This window comes from Rhineura floridana, chromosome 15 (genome assembly GCF_030035675.1).
Source record: "Rhineura floridana isolate rRhiFlo1 chromosome 15, rRhiFlo1.hap2, whole genome shotgun sequence".
In the NCBI taxonomy this organism is placed as follows: Eukaryota; Metazoa; Chordata; class Lepidosauria; order Squamata; family Rhineuridae; genus Rhineura; species Rhineura floridana.
In genome coordinates, this window is record NC_084494.1 from 6144092 (window position 1) to 6162358 (window position 18267).

Below are 18267 nucleotides of genomic sequence, written 5' to 3' on the forward strand. Positions count from 1 at the left end.
TATGTTGTGTATGTTGTGTATCATGTTTGCAGTTCTGACTAAAAAGTCATTTTCCTAGCCAATGTTAGTGTTTGTTGTCCCTTCTCAGGGACCCTGTTTTTTATTTATTTATTTCATTTATATCCCACCTTTTCTTAAAGAGCTCAAGGTGGTGTACATGGTTCTCTCCTTCCTCATTTAATCCCCACAACAGCCCTATGAGGTAGGTTAGGCTGAGAGGCAGTGACTGGCCCACGATCAGCCAGTGAACTTCATGGTTGGGGGGGGGTTTGAACCCTGGTCTCCCAGATCCTAGTCCAACACTCTAACTACTACACCACACTCTTCAAAGGTCCAAGTGTGCTTTGTAGTTGCCATGGCTTAGAGTAGAAAACAATATGTGTGTTCTACTGGGGGAAGGAGTTCTAGGACACATTCTGTGAGGAAAATAAATTGTAGGGCAGCAGCAATTTTGTTATGTAAGAGTTGCTCAGAGTTGAGAGTGGAGTTCCCTTTCTTTCATGCCCAGTGGTGTAGTGGAGAGGGAGTGCAGATCCAGGACTTTTTTACAGCAGGTGCGTTGATGTCATCTGCTGGTGTGCCAGGGTAATTGATGAACCTTCCTTGCTCTGGCAAATGAATGAAGCGATAATGAAACTTTTGCGCTTATGTGTGACAAAGCATAGAGGAAGTAAGAGAATGAGGAAAATAATCAAGCAGAGACTAGGTACTTATTTCCTTTTCTTCGATGGGGTTCTTACTTCAGAACAGCAGTTTAAATTGTAACATATCCTTGCATGATTATTTGAATTTCTAATTAAAGCTCAAGGTTGCCTTTCAGCTGGCTGCAGTTGTTTTCTTTGAAGTTCAGTGCATTTTACAAGAGTCTACATGTTTGGAAGTACTAAGCACCACAGAGTTCAATGGCACATCATCCCAGCAAACTTTGCATAGGAATTCCAGAGGGCTAGCTGTGTTAGCCCCTTGCAGAAAATACAACAAGGAGCCTTGTGGCAGCCTGACAACTAACTAAAACGGCAATCTTATATGTGTATAGTCAAAAGTAAGCCCTACTGAATATAGGATTGCAGCATCATTTAATATGGCATATGCTTTTATAGGCTACAGTCCATTTCATCAGATGCATGAAGTGTTATCCTGAGTTGCAGGTGTATATATCCACATGGTTGGCAGGGGTGGGGATTGTAAACAGTGAAGTTAGAAGGAAAGGAAATGCAGAAAGTACAGATGTTGATAATTAATAGCGGTGGTGGTTGACAAAACCAGTTGTGTTGATAACAAGGACATACTGGCATTGGTAAGCCAATTAACACACGTAGTATAATAACAATCCCTTGTGCCAATTCAGTCCACACATGAAACTCTGGATGAATTGTAATTCAGCGGTTTCACATTGCAGTCTCCCTTCAAAGTTCCTTTGTTTCAGGATGGCCACCTTAAGATCAGTTACAGAGTGACCTGGCAGGCTGAAATATCCTCTCACTGATTTTTGGATAGTGTCAGTTCTCATGTCAGATTTGTGTCCATTTATTCTTTTGTGAAGAGAGGTGCACAGAATGGCAGTCATGACACAAACACTAAGAAAACTGGTCATTTTGTCTTTGGTTTAGCTCAGCACACAAGGGGACACGCAATCTTGTGGCTAATGGGGCTGCTGTGATAAGCTCTTGTACATCCAAATTGACCGCAGTGCCACTGCTTCAGTCTCTGGGTCTGCACAATTCTGTGAAGCCTGCAGCAGCTGATATTTCAAATCTCGCCAGAGACTCCTACAGAAGGGACCCTGCTGAATTGCCGGGCCCTGAATCCATATGACTGTCTTCAGCACTACTGCAACCAAAGTCTCATTTTTCACTAATGATTCTCTTTGGGGATGCGACTCTAATACCATTGCCCATTGTTTGCTCGGGGAATCTCCAGAGTGCTTCAGCCTTTGTCTTCTGACTAATGAATATACCAAATCAAATTAGAAGCAAGATTAATTGTCTGGGAATCCACTGCATTTGTAGGGCTGCATTTGTAGAGTTGCAGAGAGGGTGAAGGAGCTTCCAAGAGCCCAAGAAAGGACCCTTCTTCTGACTTTTGCTAAAGACACACCATCTACCCTTGATTGGCTTGCACTTGCATTCCTAGTAAGTTGAAGGATGGATTGCATTCAACAACTAAATTTGCTTTTGCAGAGTGCTGTGTCCCTGATTGGTCCAGCCTTAGTATTCGGTCAGACAGATGCTCTGCTGACTTGGAACGTGCCTCAGCCTGGCAAGTCGTCACTGTTTCAAGAGATGGGAGAGAGCAGCCATAAAGAGAACTCATCACAGAGGGAAGTTTGGGAAACCCTCCGCTGGGGGAAGGTTCAGAGCAGCTGTTGATGCAGATCGTGGACCCTGCATGAGAGTCACACACAGGCATCTTTTAACTTGGAACGTAGGAAGCTGCATCACAGAGTCATCCAGTGAGGTCGGTGTGGTCTGTGCTGGCGGGAGCTCTGCAGGGTTTCAGAGAGGAGTGTTTCCTCCCAGGCTTGAACCAGAGGCCTTTTCCTATGGCTGAACAAGATTGCTTCCAGTCAACAGCACACAAAGATTGACAGGGGCCCTGAAAAAGACGGCAGGTAAACTTGTATGGCCAATTTGATTTGCCGAGGATCATATGGCTTTTTTCAGGCGTACAAGAGGTACTGTGATATCTCCACATTTGCATACACAGGTACAAACATGCCATCAAGAAATTTCATTTTTCTCTCTCTTGTGGATTCCTCTTTATGGTGATGCTTATCCAAAAGATCTTTGTTCTGACTGAGAAGCCGTTTAATCTTAGCTTATGCCTATGGCAAAAAGTATAGTACAGCAGAGTTAACTGAACACCTCCAAAGTGTACTGAAAAGCATTAAGTGAAAAGCATCTAACCATCAGCAGGAGGAGCTGCTGTTTTACTGTAGAAAGTATGTGTCAGGACTTCCTAAAATTATGAGTATGGATGAGTGGGGGAAGAACTCATCACTTCGCCATGTGTTCTGTTTAGTTAACTCCACACAAAGCATGCCCCTCAAACAGAGAGCATGAGGTGCTTTCATTTTTTTTTAAGAAAAACAAAATGACATTCATTTATTTTATTTTATGGCATGTATACCCTGCCCATTAACCATGTCCTCTGGGCAGTTCACAAACAAATTAAAGCCATAAAATATAAAACAGTCAAATAGCTTAAAACAGCATCAATGCAAATATACACATGAAACCAATACAAATAGCATAAAATGATTCTTAAGCAGCATTGGGACCCAGCTAATAATAATTTGACTAAAATGCAATGGAGCTTAATTTCAAAAGTCTTGGGAGAAGAAAAAGGGTCTACGTGACTGAGGAAACCAGATCAAGAGTGTGTCCTGCCTGCCATGCGCATCAGGCCGATGAGGACATGTTGCTGGTTGCCGTGGCAGCCATGAAATCCTGAGCCACCATGGAATCGACAGCTGCGGCATGTATGTGGAAATCCCCCAGCTGAACCCGCCCAGAAGGTTCTGTAGGCCACAGTCTCCATCAGATCAGGCCGATGGGCAACAGGGCAGATGGTATACCAGCAGAATCCCTAATCTGTCCCAAGAGCTCATCACACAGCACGAGCACTCAAGACTGGCAACCCGTCAGAAAGATGGTGTTCCTGTAGACCCACACTGACCCTCCTTGCCCCAGCCCCAGCCCTGGAGGCCATGTTGGTGTTGCACCAAGTACCCAAACAGGGGTAGCTGAGAGAGCCTCCCTCCTCCCAACCTCCCCCAAGCCTCCTGTCTTGGGAATGCAGCAGACCCCCTCACCCACAATTCAATCACGCTGTGGCATTTGACAAAAGTACCAACAGGCCTGTGGGCAAGCTGGTTATGCTGTCAGGAACAGTTCTGGTGTCTGTGAAAAAGCAGAAAAGGGAACAGGCGCAAAATGGCTAATTCTTCTCTTCAAATAGTCTGTGAACCTCCTGCACCATACTGCCCCCTCCCTCTGCCCATGACCACGCTAATAGGGGCATCCTCCCAAGTTATCATCTAACTTTGCAGGCTCCAAAGAACATCCTTAACCAATAATTAAGGATATAAATATAAAGTCCAATATTAAAAAGGCCACTCGTCTGTCAGGCAAATCACGGCCACCCTTTCCCCTTTTTCCTCCCCCCTCTTGAAGGCTACCCAGCCTCCCAGATGACACTCAGCAAAAAATAAAAACGGCTCCCTCCCCTTACAGGTTATGAGGGTAGCTCTCATTCGGGGAGAGGGAAAATGAATCTGTCTATTTCAGTTTCTCCTTTTTCCAAACTTAAATTCGGTTCTCTGCATTTCTGCAGCAATTTGTATGTGTGTTTTTAAAAAAAAAAAAACTCATGAGAATTTGGCGGCAATTTAGTGCAAAATTCTCCTAATGAACATTTTTCTTTGCAATTTTGACTAATGTACATATTTTTGCAACAACAACTATAATAGTTTTCCCCAAAAGCCTATAGTGCTATAGCACAATGGGGAGGAGAGCCTGGCTGGGAGTCTGTGAGTTCAAATCCCAGCTCATGTCTCCTGGATGTCAAGGGCCAGCAAAAGATCACCCCACAGTGAGTGGCTCAGGGGTTACGTGCCCTGCTACCTGTGCAGCCATGGGCAAGCGGCATAGTCCCAAGGAGCCAAGTTGTCCAAGGAAGGGGCTGGCTTGTGCAGCTGTGGCAAGCTGAGCAGGCCCTGGCCAGCTGAGGAGGACTAGCCTCAGAGGGAGGCAATGGGAAACCCCCTCTGAATACCATGAAAATCCTATTCATAGGGTGGCCATAACTCAGGATCAACTTGAAGGCTGTCCATTTCCATTCCCATTCCCCCCCCCCCCCAAAATGATCTCAAAGTGACTTGCAATTATATTGCCTCATATAATGCATTTTAAAAAATATTATTTGCACGAATATATGCATTTTTGCATACTTTCTTGTAATATATACATTACTTGCAGAACTGCATTGCAAAATTCAGAGAAGTGAGAATTTTGAAGGATGGCTGAGTTTCAGTTTACATACTGATTTGAGAAGTATGAATTTGGTAGTGGCTCATTAAAATGCAAACAAAATTGAATTTCCCCCCATCCCTTCTCTCACCCTTTTATCGCCCAAAAAGTGACATCCCCCCTCCCCAAAAACGGTAAAATGTGTTCATTTGAAATCACTGGTCTTTTATGTTTTATCCTTACCAAAGGGGGTTACATCAGAGTTACAAAGGGGGTTACTGTCTTTTGGAGGCTGAAGGGGAGAGAGAGCGACAGGATGATGCATCTGGTAGACAATTGGATAGAAATAACACTGGCAAACATTCATATGTATAAAATAATTAATTAAAGGGGTTCCTTTTGGGTTCTGAGCCTGGAAAGGTTGATTGCCGTTGTTATTCACTGCAAGTCTTTTAGACAGGCGGCTGAGAGTAGAAATACCATGGGCTGATGAAAGGAAGCCAGCTATCAGCAATGAGAGACGCTAAACAGCTTGTTATAGAAAGGCCCCACCTGGGGCTTCTGCAAATCAGCAAAAATCAGAACCTTAAATTACTTCACAGCACCAGGCTGTACAATAGATGTAAGTCTTCATTACTTTATTTGCAAGTTCTAATCTGTCTGACAACAAGGTAAGTAGGAGGCATTTAGATTAGAACTTGACAACAAACAAGGTAAGGTCTTGCAGAATGTTTAGAGTCGACTATAGCTACACAGCAGCTCAGGTTTAGCAACATTTATCTTAATTTGCTTTTAGTGATGCTGAGGCTCCAGAAAGAGCTGCTGCTTTGATCTGGCAGCTCAGATTCTGCTAATTGAGCAGGACAAAAGCAAAGTCAGGATGCCAAAGCAAGATGAGGGTTGTCAACTTGAGAATCAGTGGGAGAGCTGGCAGGTCAGGAACAGGCATCTTTACTGGCCAAGCCCCTTGGATGGACCAAACAGCAAGACTGGCCTTGAGCAAACTGTGCCTTGCAGCATGGCCTAGAAGTGGTAATCTTCCACTGACACTTGTCCCAGGCTTTATTTGTCCCCCTGTGGAGGGAAGAACACTGACACTGTCAAAACAGGCAACGGGCGAATAGCTGTTTTCAGCATCAGGGAGTTAGAATCATAGAATCATAGAGTTGGAAGGGGCCTTGTAGGCATATATAAAGATTATAAGTGTATCAAATGAAGAATGTTTTTTCAAGATATTTTAATGAAAATTTATACCTACATAGGTCTGTCCAAATGATGTTCTTTATATTTGATTTGTAGCCCCTGATGAAAGCCTAGTTATAAGGCTGAAACGCGTTGGGTATTTTAAGAACTTTTTTCTCTTTTAAAGAAAATAAACAAATAAATCTATACAGTTTGGAACTTCCCTCCTTGACATTCTGGGGACATCCCCTCTCTTTTTTCAATATTAATTAATGTCCACACCCTATATATATATTGATTTTCATCGAGTCCAACCCCCTGCTCACAGCAGGAAATCCACAGCTAGAGCATCTCCCGCAGATAGCTGTCCAGCCTCTGCTTGAAGACATCCAGCGAAGGGGATCCCACCACCTCCCTAGGCAGTCGGTTCCATTGCCGAACTGCCCTTACTGTCAAGCAGGTCCTTCTAAAGTCCAATCTGAATTTACGCTCCTGCAACTTAAAACCATTAGACCTAGTCCTACCCTCTGGGGCAGCAGAGAACAAATCTGTACCCTCCTCTATGTGACAGCCCTTCAGGTACTTAAAGAGTGCAATCATGTCAGCCCTCAGCCTTCTCTTCACCAGACTGAACATGCCAAGTTCCTTCAACCTTTCCTCGTAAGACTTGTTCTCCATACCGGATATCATCCTCGTTGCCCTCTTCTGAACCTGCTCTAACTTGTCTATATCTTTCTTAAAATGAGGCGCCCAGAACTGAACGCAGTATTCCAGATGAGGCCTGACCAATGCAGAATATAGTGGGACTATTACTTCCCTTGACCTGGAAACTATAGCTCTGTTTATGCAGCCTCAAACCACGTTTGCCTTTTTTGCCACAGCATCACACTGCTGGGTCATGTTCAACTTGCAATCCACTACAATTCCAAGGTCCTTCTCACACGCACTACTGCTAAGCCGGGTATTTCCCATCCTGTACCCGTGCATTTTGTTTTTGTGGCCTAAATGCAGAATCCTGCATTTGTCTTTATTGAATGTCATTTTATTAATTTCAGCCCAATTTTCTAGTCTATCCAGGTCCCTTTGGATTTTATTCCTGTCTTCCATTGTGTTAGCTGTCCCTCCCAGTTTCGTATCATCCGCAAACTTCATAAGGCTTCCCTCCACCCCATCATCTAAGTCATTGATAAAAATGTTGAAGAGTATCGGCCCCAGGACAGAACCCTGTGGCACTCCACTCGAAACCTCCTTCCAGTCCGAAGCAGAGCCACCGACGACCACTCTTTGAGTACGGTTTTCCAACCAGTTGTGAATCCACCTGACAGTATTTCCATGTAGTCCGCATTTGACTAGTTTGCTAATCAAAAGGTCGTGGGGGACTTTGTCAAACGCTTTGCTGAAATCTAGATAGATGACATCTACAGCATTTCCACCATCTACTAAGCTAGTGACCCGATCAAAAAAAGAGATGAGATTAGTTTGACAGGATTTTTTCTTGACAAACCCATGCTGGCTCCTTCTAATCACAGCATTGTCATCAAGATAGTTGCCAATGGACTCTTTTATTATCCGTTCTAATATCTTTCCCGGTATTGAAGTCAGACTGACCGGGCTATAATTCTCTGGATCTTCTTTTTTACCCTTTTAAAAGAGCGGGATGGCGGAGTCCCTGGTGGTGCCTAGTGAAAGGCAGTAGCCACGAGCAGGTAGGAACCTGACAGGGAGAGCCAGGGAAGGGCGTCACAGAGTCCTTGTCCAGGAACGACAGTGAGGCAGGTTGAAGCTTCTAGCTGTTTATTATGCTTACAATTGCAAGGAGTCCCTGCGAGCATGTGGTATGGCGGGAGACTGCCTTCTTCCCCACATTAAGGGTCTTTTATAGATTTATACACGGTACAGTCATGTGTCCCAAGGTACCCAATAAGGGGCTTTACCTGTTTCCTGCTTCCACCTGGCTCCGTGATTCGCCAGGTAATTCTCCATTACAGGGAAGTAAGAACGCACATACTCATCTTTTGTCTGCCCTGTCCTGTTGAAACATCCGTCCCCTTCCACCTTATCTACATAGTAATATCAATGACCCTCAGAGGTGGAATTTTCCACTTCAATTGAAGGAATGTGATAAAGAAAGGAGGGAGGCACTCCACGTATCTCCACTGTCCCGCGCAGCTTGGATTCCTCTCTGGAAAGGCCTGAGGTGCTACTTCCAGGTTTGAAATTCTGCCACACCTTCTCCTGGAAAGCCCTGCTGTTGGGGCACTTCCTTCTTCAGAGGAGTCTACTCTCCGTGCTTCTTTGTGAGTCATTGTTGTGGGTGCACCCTCTCTAATGGAAGGTGATCCTCTTGTGTCAGGGAGTGGCTGAAGGATCCAGTATTACCCACCTCCAATATTACCCAGTGGGAACGAGGCAAGGTCAAATCAGTGACTCACACAGAGAAGCAGACTCCTTGGGAGGTGGATAGTTCTATAGCCAAGGTGGGCCACCCTTGGCCTTATTGTGTGTCCCATCCCCACCTTGTACCTTCCACCTGTCCCACACAGATTCAGCTGCCATTGTGGGGAGTAAAAGAGGGACACTAGCTGGGAGGATCACACGTGAGGCCCAACCACAGAGCACAACCACTGGAGTGTTGTGGCACACATGATCTGATCCCATCACAGTCAGTGCAGAGGCATGGCCAGTTAGTTATCCCTAGTGAGCCTCATGGGAAAGAATCAAGGCCAGATTGGGGAATCATTCAGAGACACAGCAGGCCTCTTCCGTTGTGGTGCTGGTACTGTTTTAAGTCAATATATTTCTCATGAGCTATTGGCAGTTCTCTTTGTCTGCTTTCCCAGAGGGGAAAGAATGAGCAAGGAGGACCGACCTGTGACTCATATATATGAGACCTCCTAGTCATGTAACTCAACAGTGTCCCTCCTCTGATTGTGTTTGTTCCTAACATGCAAACCCCCCCCCACGCAAACACCAAACCCCAGTCCTCCTTGAAGGCTTTTATTAAATTGAATCAATTTCCTCTGAGCAGCAAGCTGAGTTTTATTTAAGGGCAATTAGGCAGGAGGGAGGCGCGGCCTCAGCTTGATGATACAGCCTCTGACACGGCAGACTTGAAGCAGGAGATCCATGATGTGGGCATTTTTACCAAATAAAATGAAAAAGCAGCCCTGGGGACATGTGCGCATGTGCTGATTTTTATGGGAGCAATGATGCTGGGGGGTGTGTTGGCAGGGAGAGAGAAAGGGTTTCACCTGCTCCTTTTGCATTATTTCCTAGATCTGAACCATCCCCCTAAAGCTGCTGTGTGCACACCCTGCCCTCCCGTGGGAAAAACAGAATGAAACCTATATTTTTCCATTGGGGTGGCAGCTTTGGGGGCAGTTTAGATTTGGGCAGAGCTTGGAAGATTACTTTTAAAAAGTAATAAATTACAGTTACAGTTGCATGGCCCAAAAAAGTAGTAATTACCGTTACAATTACAATTGCTCTGAAAATAACTGATTATTTTACTTTTCCACCAAAGTGATCACTACAATTACATTTCAGTTACTTTTTAAAAAAACGCCTACAAGGTGCTGGCCTGGCTGCTGCACATCTAAGTAGCCTAAAACAACATTGAAAATAAACAAACACATATAGAGGTAGTAGAATAATTATTTTTATTCATAAGATAGCAGTAGTCTCTCTGCTGGTAAGGGTGGTGGAGAGGGAGGCTGAGGCCACTATTCAGATCTTTGCATGTCAAACCAAGTGCAACCCCCCTGCAGCCAGCAAGCATAATCTCTCTCACTTAACCACCTCCCAGACCCTGCCCTGCCACCAACTAAGGGACACCCACCCAGGCAAAAATTTTCCCCTGAGATGCAAAAAAGTTAAAATGCTGCAAATGCAGTACAATAGCCAGAGAGGGTGGTGGAGGCCGCACGCACACATGCGCGTTGTCATCTTTCACCTCCACAGTTCTTTATCTCCATTCTGCTGCTGCCTCCTTCTCCTTTATCCATCTGGATCCTTTTCCCCTCCACTCCATTCTTCACCACCACTATCCGTTTTTTAAAATAATTGTTTTCTCCACTCCACCCTGTCTCATTCTCCTCCTCCTCCTCATCGCCTCCTACCCATCCAGAAGCCCAGTTTGAGGCACATGATTTTCATCCACAAATCAGAGGAGCAGAAGATTTCCCCTGCTCCCCCTCCAAGTAATGCCCAAAAGTAATTCTGGAAACGTTACAATTACTCCACAAAAGTAGTAAAATTACTCCTACTTCTATTACAATCAAAATGTAAAGGAATTACCCACTCGTTACTCAAAAATTCAGTACTTGTAACTAGTTATTTCCAAGCTCTGGATTTGGGGAAAGGGTATCCCCCCTCCCGCGGAGCCATGGCTCTGATCAGATCTAGAGCCCTCCCCTTGCAGCTGATTTTGGGTAAGCATGAATACATCGGGAGATCCAGACATGGCTCTTCTACATCTCATCTGGTTTGGCAAAGACAGAGGTGGTGGTAGTGGGGGTCTTTGGTTAAAACACAGGTTGGAAGACTTAAGACTTGCGGGGTCTACTTTCTGTTTGTTTTGTTTTGTTTTAACTGCAACTCCAAGATCCACTAGATGGTGCCAGATGCAAGATAGTGCATCGGGCACAGGGGTGGAGCCAGATGTGAAATGGTGGCTTTGATGGGGAAGAGCCAGTTTCCAGGCCTGCCTTACAAGCAGCACCATGCTGTGCGCCTTGTTCTCGGTGTTATAGTATAGTATAGTATAGTATAGTATAGTATAGTTATAGTTATAGTTATAGTTATAGTTATAGTTATAGTTATAGTTATAGTTATAGTTATAGTTATAGTTATAGTTATAGTTATAGTTATAGTTATAGTATAGTTATAGTTATAGTAAAGTTCTTGTTATTGTTAGATCCTCTGTGTGGCCTCTTCTTTCATGATACTTTTCATTTGTTTTGGATTTCTCTTCAGTTTCTTTCTTACTTATAGATTTTTTAAAACTTCAAGCTTAACAAATGTAAATTGTAATTAAGGTTGCCAGGTTCATGGCCTGAGATTGATCCTGTATCTTTAGGAGAAGAGAAAGTCAGCCAAGTGCAGGTGCTCTTGCAACCCTGTAATGGGAAAAACCACAAGGTGGAATTCTCCCTTCCCTGTGCACAACTTTTAAAGATACAGAAGACTTCTTGGTTGCCAGGCCCAGCCTCCAAGAGGTCTTGTGTATCTTTAAAAGTTGTGCAGGGGAAGGGAGAATTCCACCTTGTGGTTTTTCCCATTACAGGGTTGCAAGAACACCTGCACTTGGCTGATTTTCTCTTCTCCTAAAGATACAGGATCAGTCTCAGGCCATGGACCTGGCAACCCTAATTATAATATGTCTTAATACTCAGGAAGAACATATGCAGAACTGAAAAGGCTGATCTGGAAAAGGTCTCACAGCATTCAGGCCATACATATTCCTCTCCAAAGGTGAACACTTAAAATGGATCCTGTAATAAGTTATTACTTTATTTATTACTAACATAAAATAAAATGTAGAATATTGACCAATGTAATTAGGTTTATTATATACATGTTATTATAGAAATAAAGTTATGATATGGGGGGGCAACAAAATGGTTCTATAAGTTGGAAGCTGCAGCTGGCTGTGCATAGTGGTGATTGCTTGATGTCACCACTACCACAAAATATCTACTCCAATTTCAAATAAAGAGCTTTTAAAAATGAATGGATAAACACACAAAAGTTTGTGGGACTCAGATGTGGACACCCTTCCTGAAGCATTGTGGCAAGACTGCCAGCTAAGACAACATTAAATGTGCTGGCATGCACAGCCATAATTTCAGTTGCAATGCTGAGCCCACCCCTCTTTGTCTAAGACAAACAACCCTCACCATTTCCATGAAGATCTGCACAACCTCCTACTTGTCACCGCTTGTGTCCTGGAGATCAGTAGATGTACATGAGAGATCCTTGGGGTCAGAGCTTATTGCTCTTTTTGTTGAAAGAAGGATTAGACCTGCTTTTCCCAGCCTGGTGCCTTCCAGATGTTGCTGAACTATAACTCCCATCATCCCTGACCATTGGCCATGCTGGCTGGGGCTGATGAGAATTGTAGTCCAAAACATCTGGAGGGCATCAGGTTGGGAAAGGCTGGGTTAGAAAAACATAGGTAGGAGGAGAGGTTCCCACTGAGCAGGGGGTTGGACTTGATGGCCTTATTGGCCCTTTCCAACTCTATGATTCTATGTTACCTAAATGAGTGCTGCTTCAAAAATGCTTTCCACATAGCTTTCGACCATTCAGTTAACGAGGAAAGAAACTCCAGTCAACAACTAGCAAAGGGGAGAGGAAATGTTGGTGGAACTCTCTTGTGAGGAGTTCAGGGTGTTTCTGATGGTCTTTTCATTCATTCTATAAATCAGCTCTCGGATGGTCTGCACTCTACAACCTTCTTGGCTTCCCGCACTTCCTGAAAGCCCCAGCTGAGTTTTCCTGTATGCATGTAAGTGGGGAAGGTCCCTACCATGTGCCTACCAGCTGCAGAGCTTGGAAAAGTTACTTTTTTGAACTACAACTCCCATCAGCCCAATCCAGTGGCCATGCTGGCTGGGGCTGATGGAAGTTGTAGTTCAAAAAAGTAACTTTTCCAAGCTTTGACCAGCTGTTTGCTGTTGTTTTTCAAGGGAAGGCTTTTTATTTTTAAAGAAATCAGTGAGATTTTTTTTAAAAAAAGGTAAAAGGAAGGATGTCTCTTGAAAACAAAATCAGAGAGCGTACTGACCTCAGGTGCTCAATAGTCGCCCTCCCTGACTTCCCATCTTCCATTAAAGCTCCAGAGAAGATATTATGCATGGGGCTTTTTCAGACCAGAAACTACAGGCCACCAGGAAGGCTGTCAAGCACTGGAGAAATCTTTAATAGAAAGGAAAAACACACATACACCACCCATGGTCGCCTTGCAATAATCAGGAAAGCTCACCCCGCACTTACAGAAATTCTAAATTGCCCTGAGAATGAGGCGAGAAAATCACAGAAACCACGTTTGCATGGGACCATTAGAGGGCCAGCAGAGGACAGGTTTTGGCACAGCACTGATCTCGATGGTAAAACCACATCGTACCACGGGTTGCCAAGAGGGGGCACACGGAACAAGGCTCTTGCCTCCCTGTGAGCACCCTAGAAGCATTGGGCTGGGTGCCAAATCTGATCCAGCAGGGCTGTTCTTCTGCTTGGAGTGTGTGCAAAGGAGAAGCCTGTGTGGCAGCCCTTGTTAGATGGGGCAGGCACATTTCTAGGTGGGGCACTGGGGGGGGGAACACCAGGCAATTCCCCCCCCCAGTGGAGAGGACGTGAGGGCCAGGCCAGGGTAAGGGAAAGGCAGTGACTTTCCCTCTCACTTCTCCGTGCAGATAGTGTGTTAACTTACATCATGGGCTACGTAAAGGTCAAGTCAACAGAAATGTTAGTGTGAACACCAGGAATGAAATGACTGGCACATTTTTTGTTTCATGAGAAAAAATGGAAATGTTAAGGATATAGTGAACAAGAGGATCCGGAAATTGAAAACGGTCCGGAAATTGCAGCTGGTAGAATGCGGCGGCACGCTTGATAAAGCATAGTCGTCGCCGGGATCACATCACCCCGGTGTTGGTAAACCTACACTGGCTGCCAGTGGTGTACCGGGCCCAATTCAAGGTGTTGGTGTTGACCTTTAAAACCCTATACGGTTTCGGCCCAGTTTATCTGAAGGACCGTCTCCAGTATCACCAATCAGGCCGCCTTACAAGATCAGCCACACAGGACCTCCTCACGGTCCCACTGGCCAAAACAGCTAGGCTGGTGCGGACCAGGGAGAGGGCGCTCTCGGTTGTGGCCCCCACCCTCTGGAATTCTCTCCCTTATGATATTCGACATGCCTCCTCCCTGATGGGTTTTCGCCGAGCTCTTAAGACCTGGCTATTCAGGCAGGCCTATGGGAATTTTGGGGTGGATTAGCTTGCTGTTGTATTAGTTGATGTTTCTTGATGTTGGATTAATGGATATTATGTTTTGGATTGTTATTGTATTTTATTATGTTGCTGTAAGTCGCCTAGAGTGTCCGTGAATTCGGACAGATAGGCGACTAACAAATAAAATTTTATTATTTTATTATTATTATAAGAGGATATCAAAAGTTACAACACAAACAAAATAGTTTGTGCTATAACTAAGAAGTTAAAAACTAATGTGGTGCTGAGAATGCTCTAACCATTCATACATCTGAAACTATTGTTGGAAATTACGGCTCTCACAGTTCTTTGGCTATGAATGAAGTTTAAACTGTTTTACTGTCTTACACTTTTTGAGAGATCCCCAGGAATACTCAAAAGCTTGACTGTGCCTATAGCTACGGTCCTCCTTCCCTTGTGATCTGCCCTGATTCTTCATGAACTGAACAACTTTGGTTGGAACAGTGAGCTCCTGAGCTTGGCCTTAATGGCTTTCGGGAACAGCAGAGATAAAATGAATACTTTAGGGTGTGTTTAACTCCTCCTTGAGGGTCCCTCCTTCTCTTCTTGCTCCTCACCTTTTGGACAATCAAGAGCAAACTTTTTAACTGGTTGCTAGCTATATAAAGAACTAACTAAGCAATTGGAAACTAATTGTAGAAAGCAATTAGATTTTTTTTACTGGTTGCTGGATGTAATTTTCTACCCAGAAGCCCAGAAAAGGCCTCATGCTGAGCTGCACATATTGTGGAAATCAGAAATTAGGTCTGAGTTACAGCCTAGGTGACCAGCCAGCTAACTGTAGTGTTTCTGTTTCTCTAAGGCTGTTTTCATCCGTTGCCATCAAGTACTCAAGAAAAAAAATAAGAAATAGCCACTATGATTGAGTGAGTGCTTTATAAGTGTAAAGGGCAACAGTGTAGATTTTTTTCTGGATCACTTTAAGATATCTCTTTATTTCACCATTTAGCAATAAACATCCAATCCTGTTCTACTCATTATAATAATTGTAGAACAAACAAACTCTGACTTCTTACTGCAGGCAAACAAACATGCTTCTTCTTTGCTGGCTGGGTAGAGAACCCAACTGAAACCAAAACCAAAAAGCAGAGCAAAGGAAAGTCCAAGGGGTGGAGTCTAACTCTAGCCCATAATGCAAAGTTCTAATATTTAAGTCTTCAAGGGTCATGTTACTCTACGGCTGTTTTCCCCCAGGATCGTTTAAGTAATTACAGGGTGATTCTGATCATGAAAAAAATGCTCCTTAAAATAAGTTGTCATTCTTTAAATGGAGGCTGTCATTTTTTGTCATGTCAAAATTTAAAAAGAGAATTTTCAAAAAAAATTCTAGGGAATTCTAGGAAGCTCGGGGGGGGAGCGCAGTGCATCCATTTGCCCCACGCTGGCTATAAGGCTGCTGTGAGGGCTGGACTGAGACCCCTCCACGCAGCCCCTTGCCTACCCCTCTTCTGCTTGAGATTTGCACATGTCATTGTTGGGAAGCAGGCGATATCTGTCTTGCAGCAACATGCTGATGAGTTTGATCTCTTCCATACATCTTCCCTGCATGCCTGCTTTTGTGTGTATGCAAACAGTCTTTCTTAAGGATTCTGGGAGCAATGAAGAGTGCAGGCCTGGGAGGTATGTGGGATGGGTGTGTGTGGGGGTGGGACACACACACACGCACGCACGCACGCACACACACACGCACACACACAGAGGACAGCTTCCTTTTATCTCCCCCATTAAATGACAGTTTCACTAACTGATGTTTAATTATCTCTCAGAGCCTTGTTAATGGGATTTTGGTGGCCTTGCGTCGCTTGCAATTCAAAGGCTTCCAAGTGTGCGTGGTGCCTGATCATTATTTCTCTTGTATGAGGTATAAAAAGCAGCTGTCTCTCAGCTGTTGCTGCCATTGCCAACGTGGCTGTTTTTTGGACGGGCCTGGATGCAACTAGCAATTACAAGAGATGAAATGAGGATTTTTGATGGGTTTCTTTTTTTTTTGCAGTGTGAGGAATATCCACACTGGGAGCCTGCAAAGGGAACAAGCGCTGTGCGTCACCTGGAAATTAGTCTCAGTCCCACGCTTGCAAGCTTTGACTTTAAAAAGTATACTTCCAACTAGGGATGGAGTTCACTGCCTAGGTCCAATCCACTTGTATTCCGATAGTCTGCGTTCCATCCCAATCGTCCCTTTTTTTGTTCCCGCTTGCTTTGGCACTTGCTGATTCCAGCCACTGGTTGGTTGATTTGTTTTCTGGTTGCGAAAAAAAATTGTGTAATTTTTAACGTAAATGCCTATATAAATGATCACGGTGTTCCACATGGTTTATTTTTTCCTATTTAACCGAATCAAGGGGAGGGGTTCCAAATGTGTTATCAAGCAACCACACCCACCCTTGTGGGCGCAGGATGTAGAATCAACCTAGAAGGCAAGCAGCTTGTTGAAGATGAGCAGGAATGATTCTGGATTGAGGAAAATGACATTTTTGTGTTCAAGTGGCTAAGTCTTTGTCTCTCTCTCTCTCTGGTCCCCCACCTCATTTTGAGGTATAGAGGTACAACTGACCCTTTCTGCTTTTTTCAGGCAGCATGTCTACATACCACTAGCAGAAACTAGTAATGATCTGAAGCAAATGCAGATGAAAGTTCAAGAGGAAAACACACAAGCAGGACTACAGCTGAACACCAAAAAGACTAAAGTAATGACAACAGAAGAGTTATAGAACTTTAAAGTTGATAAAGAAGACATTGAACTTGTCAAGGATTAATACCTTGGCACAGTTATTAACCTATTTACCATACGTACACACTGTTACGAATGCATCAGCTTAGACGAAATAAGGAATTCCTTGCCCATCGCTATTCCTAACATAAGCAGAAAAAAATCCCTCGTATCTCTGCCCTAAGGAACATTTATTTATTTATTATTTGATTTATATCCCGCCCTTCCTCCCAACAGGAGCCCAATCTAAATTTGGTGGTGGAGGAAATCGTAAAGGAAGGGCCTGAGCCCTGCTGTGCCATGGTATGCACACAGGCCATTCTCTGCTGGTGTGTGGGGATCCCTAGATGTCCCCCAAAGTGGAGAGGCCTTCAGAATGGGGTAGAAGTCAGCAAGCTGCCCTACTGGAGCTTTTGGGGCCATAGAGTTCTTATGCCCCTTTCAAAATGTGCCCCAGATTTTTTGAATCTTTGGAAGGCACAAAGCGTGGGTTGAGCTCAGAGCAAGAGGCAGGCAGTGGTAGCAACATTAGCTCTGTCCTCCAGAGGACACCATGATGGGGACTGCACCCGCAAAGAGCGTCAGGCTCCACAAGGGGGCAGTATGCAAATACAAATGCAGAAGTAGTCTGTTAATGACATTTTGAATGCTGCAAAAAATTTGAATATTAGGATGCAATAGTTGGCCTTTTCCTCACCCCCGCTTCCTTTTGCCACGTCTTCTCTGAAGTTCCCTTTCACAAACGGAAACACTGTCAAAACTGCTGTCTTTGTGTGTTAGTTTCTCTCCTGAGGCACCCCCCTTTGAAGAGACTTCTCTGCTGATTTAACAGTAATTCTTTCTTTGCATTTTTACTGAGTTGCTCAGCCGAGGCTCTCCAAACACTTTGCTGACATTAATTAAGCCTCATGACACCCCGCTCTGTGAGGCCAGGTAAGGCTGATTGCCGCAGGAGACCCGGATTTTCAAGGGTACATGGAGCGCTGGTTTGGTGACAAATAGGGTTGCCAGGTCCATGGCCTGAGACTGATCCTGTATCTTTAGGAGAAGAGAAAGTCAGCCAAGTGCAGGTGTTCTTGCAACGCTGTAATGGGAAAAACCACAAGGTGGAATTCATCCTTCCCCCTGCACAACTTTTAAAGATACAGAAGACCTCATGGAGGGGCCTGGTAACCAAGAGGTCTTCTGTATCTTTAAAAGTTGTGCAGGGGGAAGGATGAATTCCACCTTGTGGTTTTTCCCATTACAGCGTTGCAAGAACACCTGCATTTGGCTGACTTTCTCTTCTCCTAAAGATACAGGATCAGTCTCAGGCCATGGACCTGGCAACCCTAGTGACACAACTTGGAATGGGATCCTCGCAGCATCCTGAGGTTCAGTGGCTCTGTTC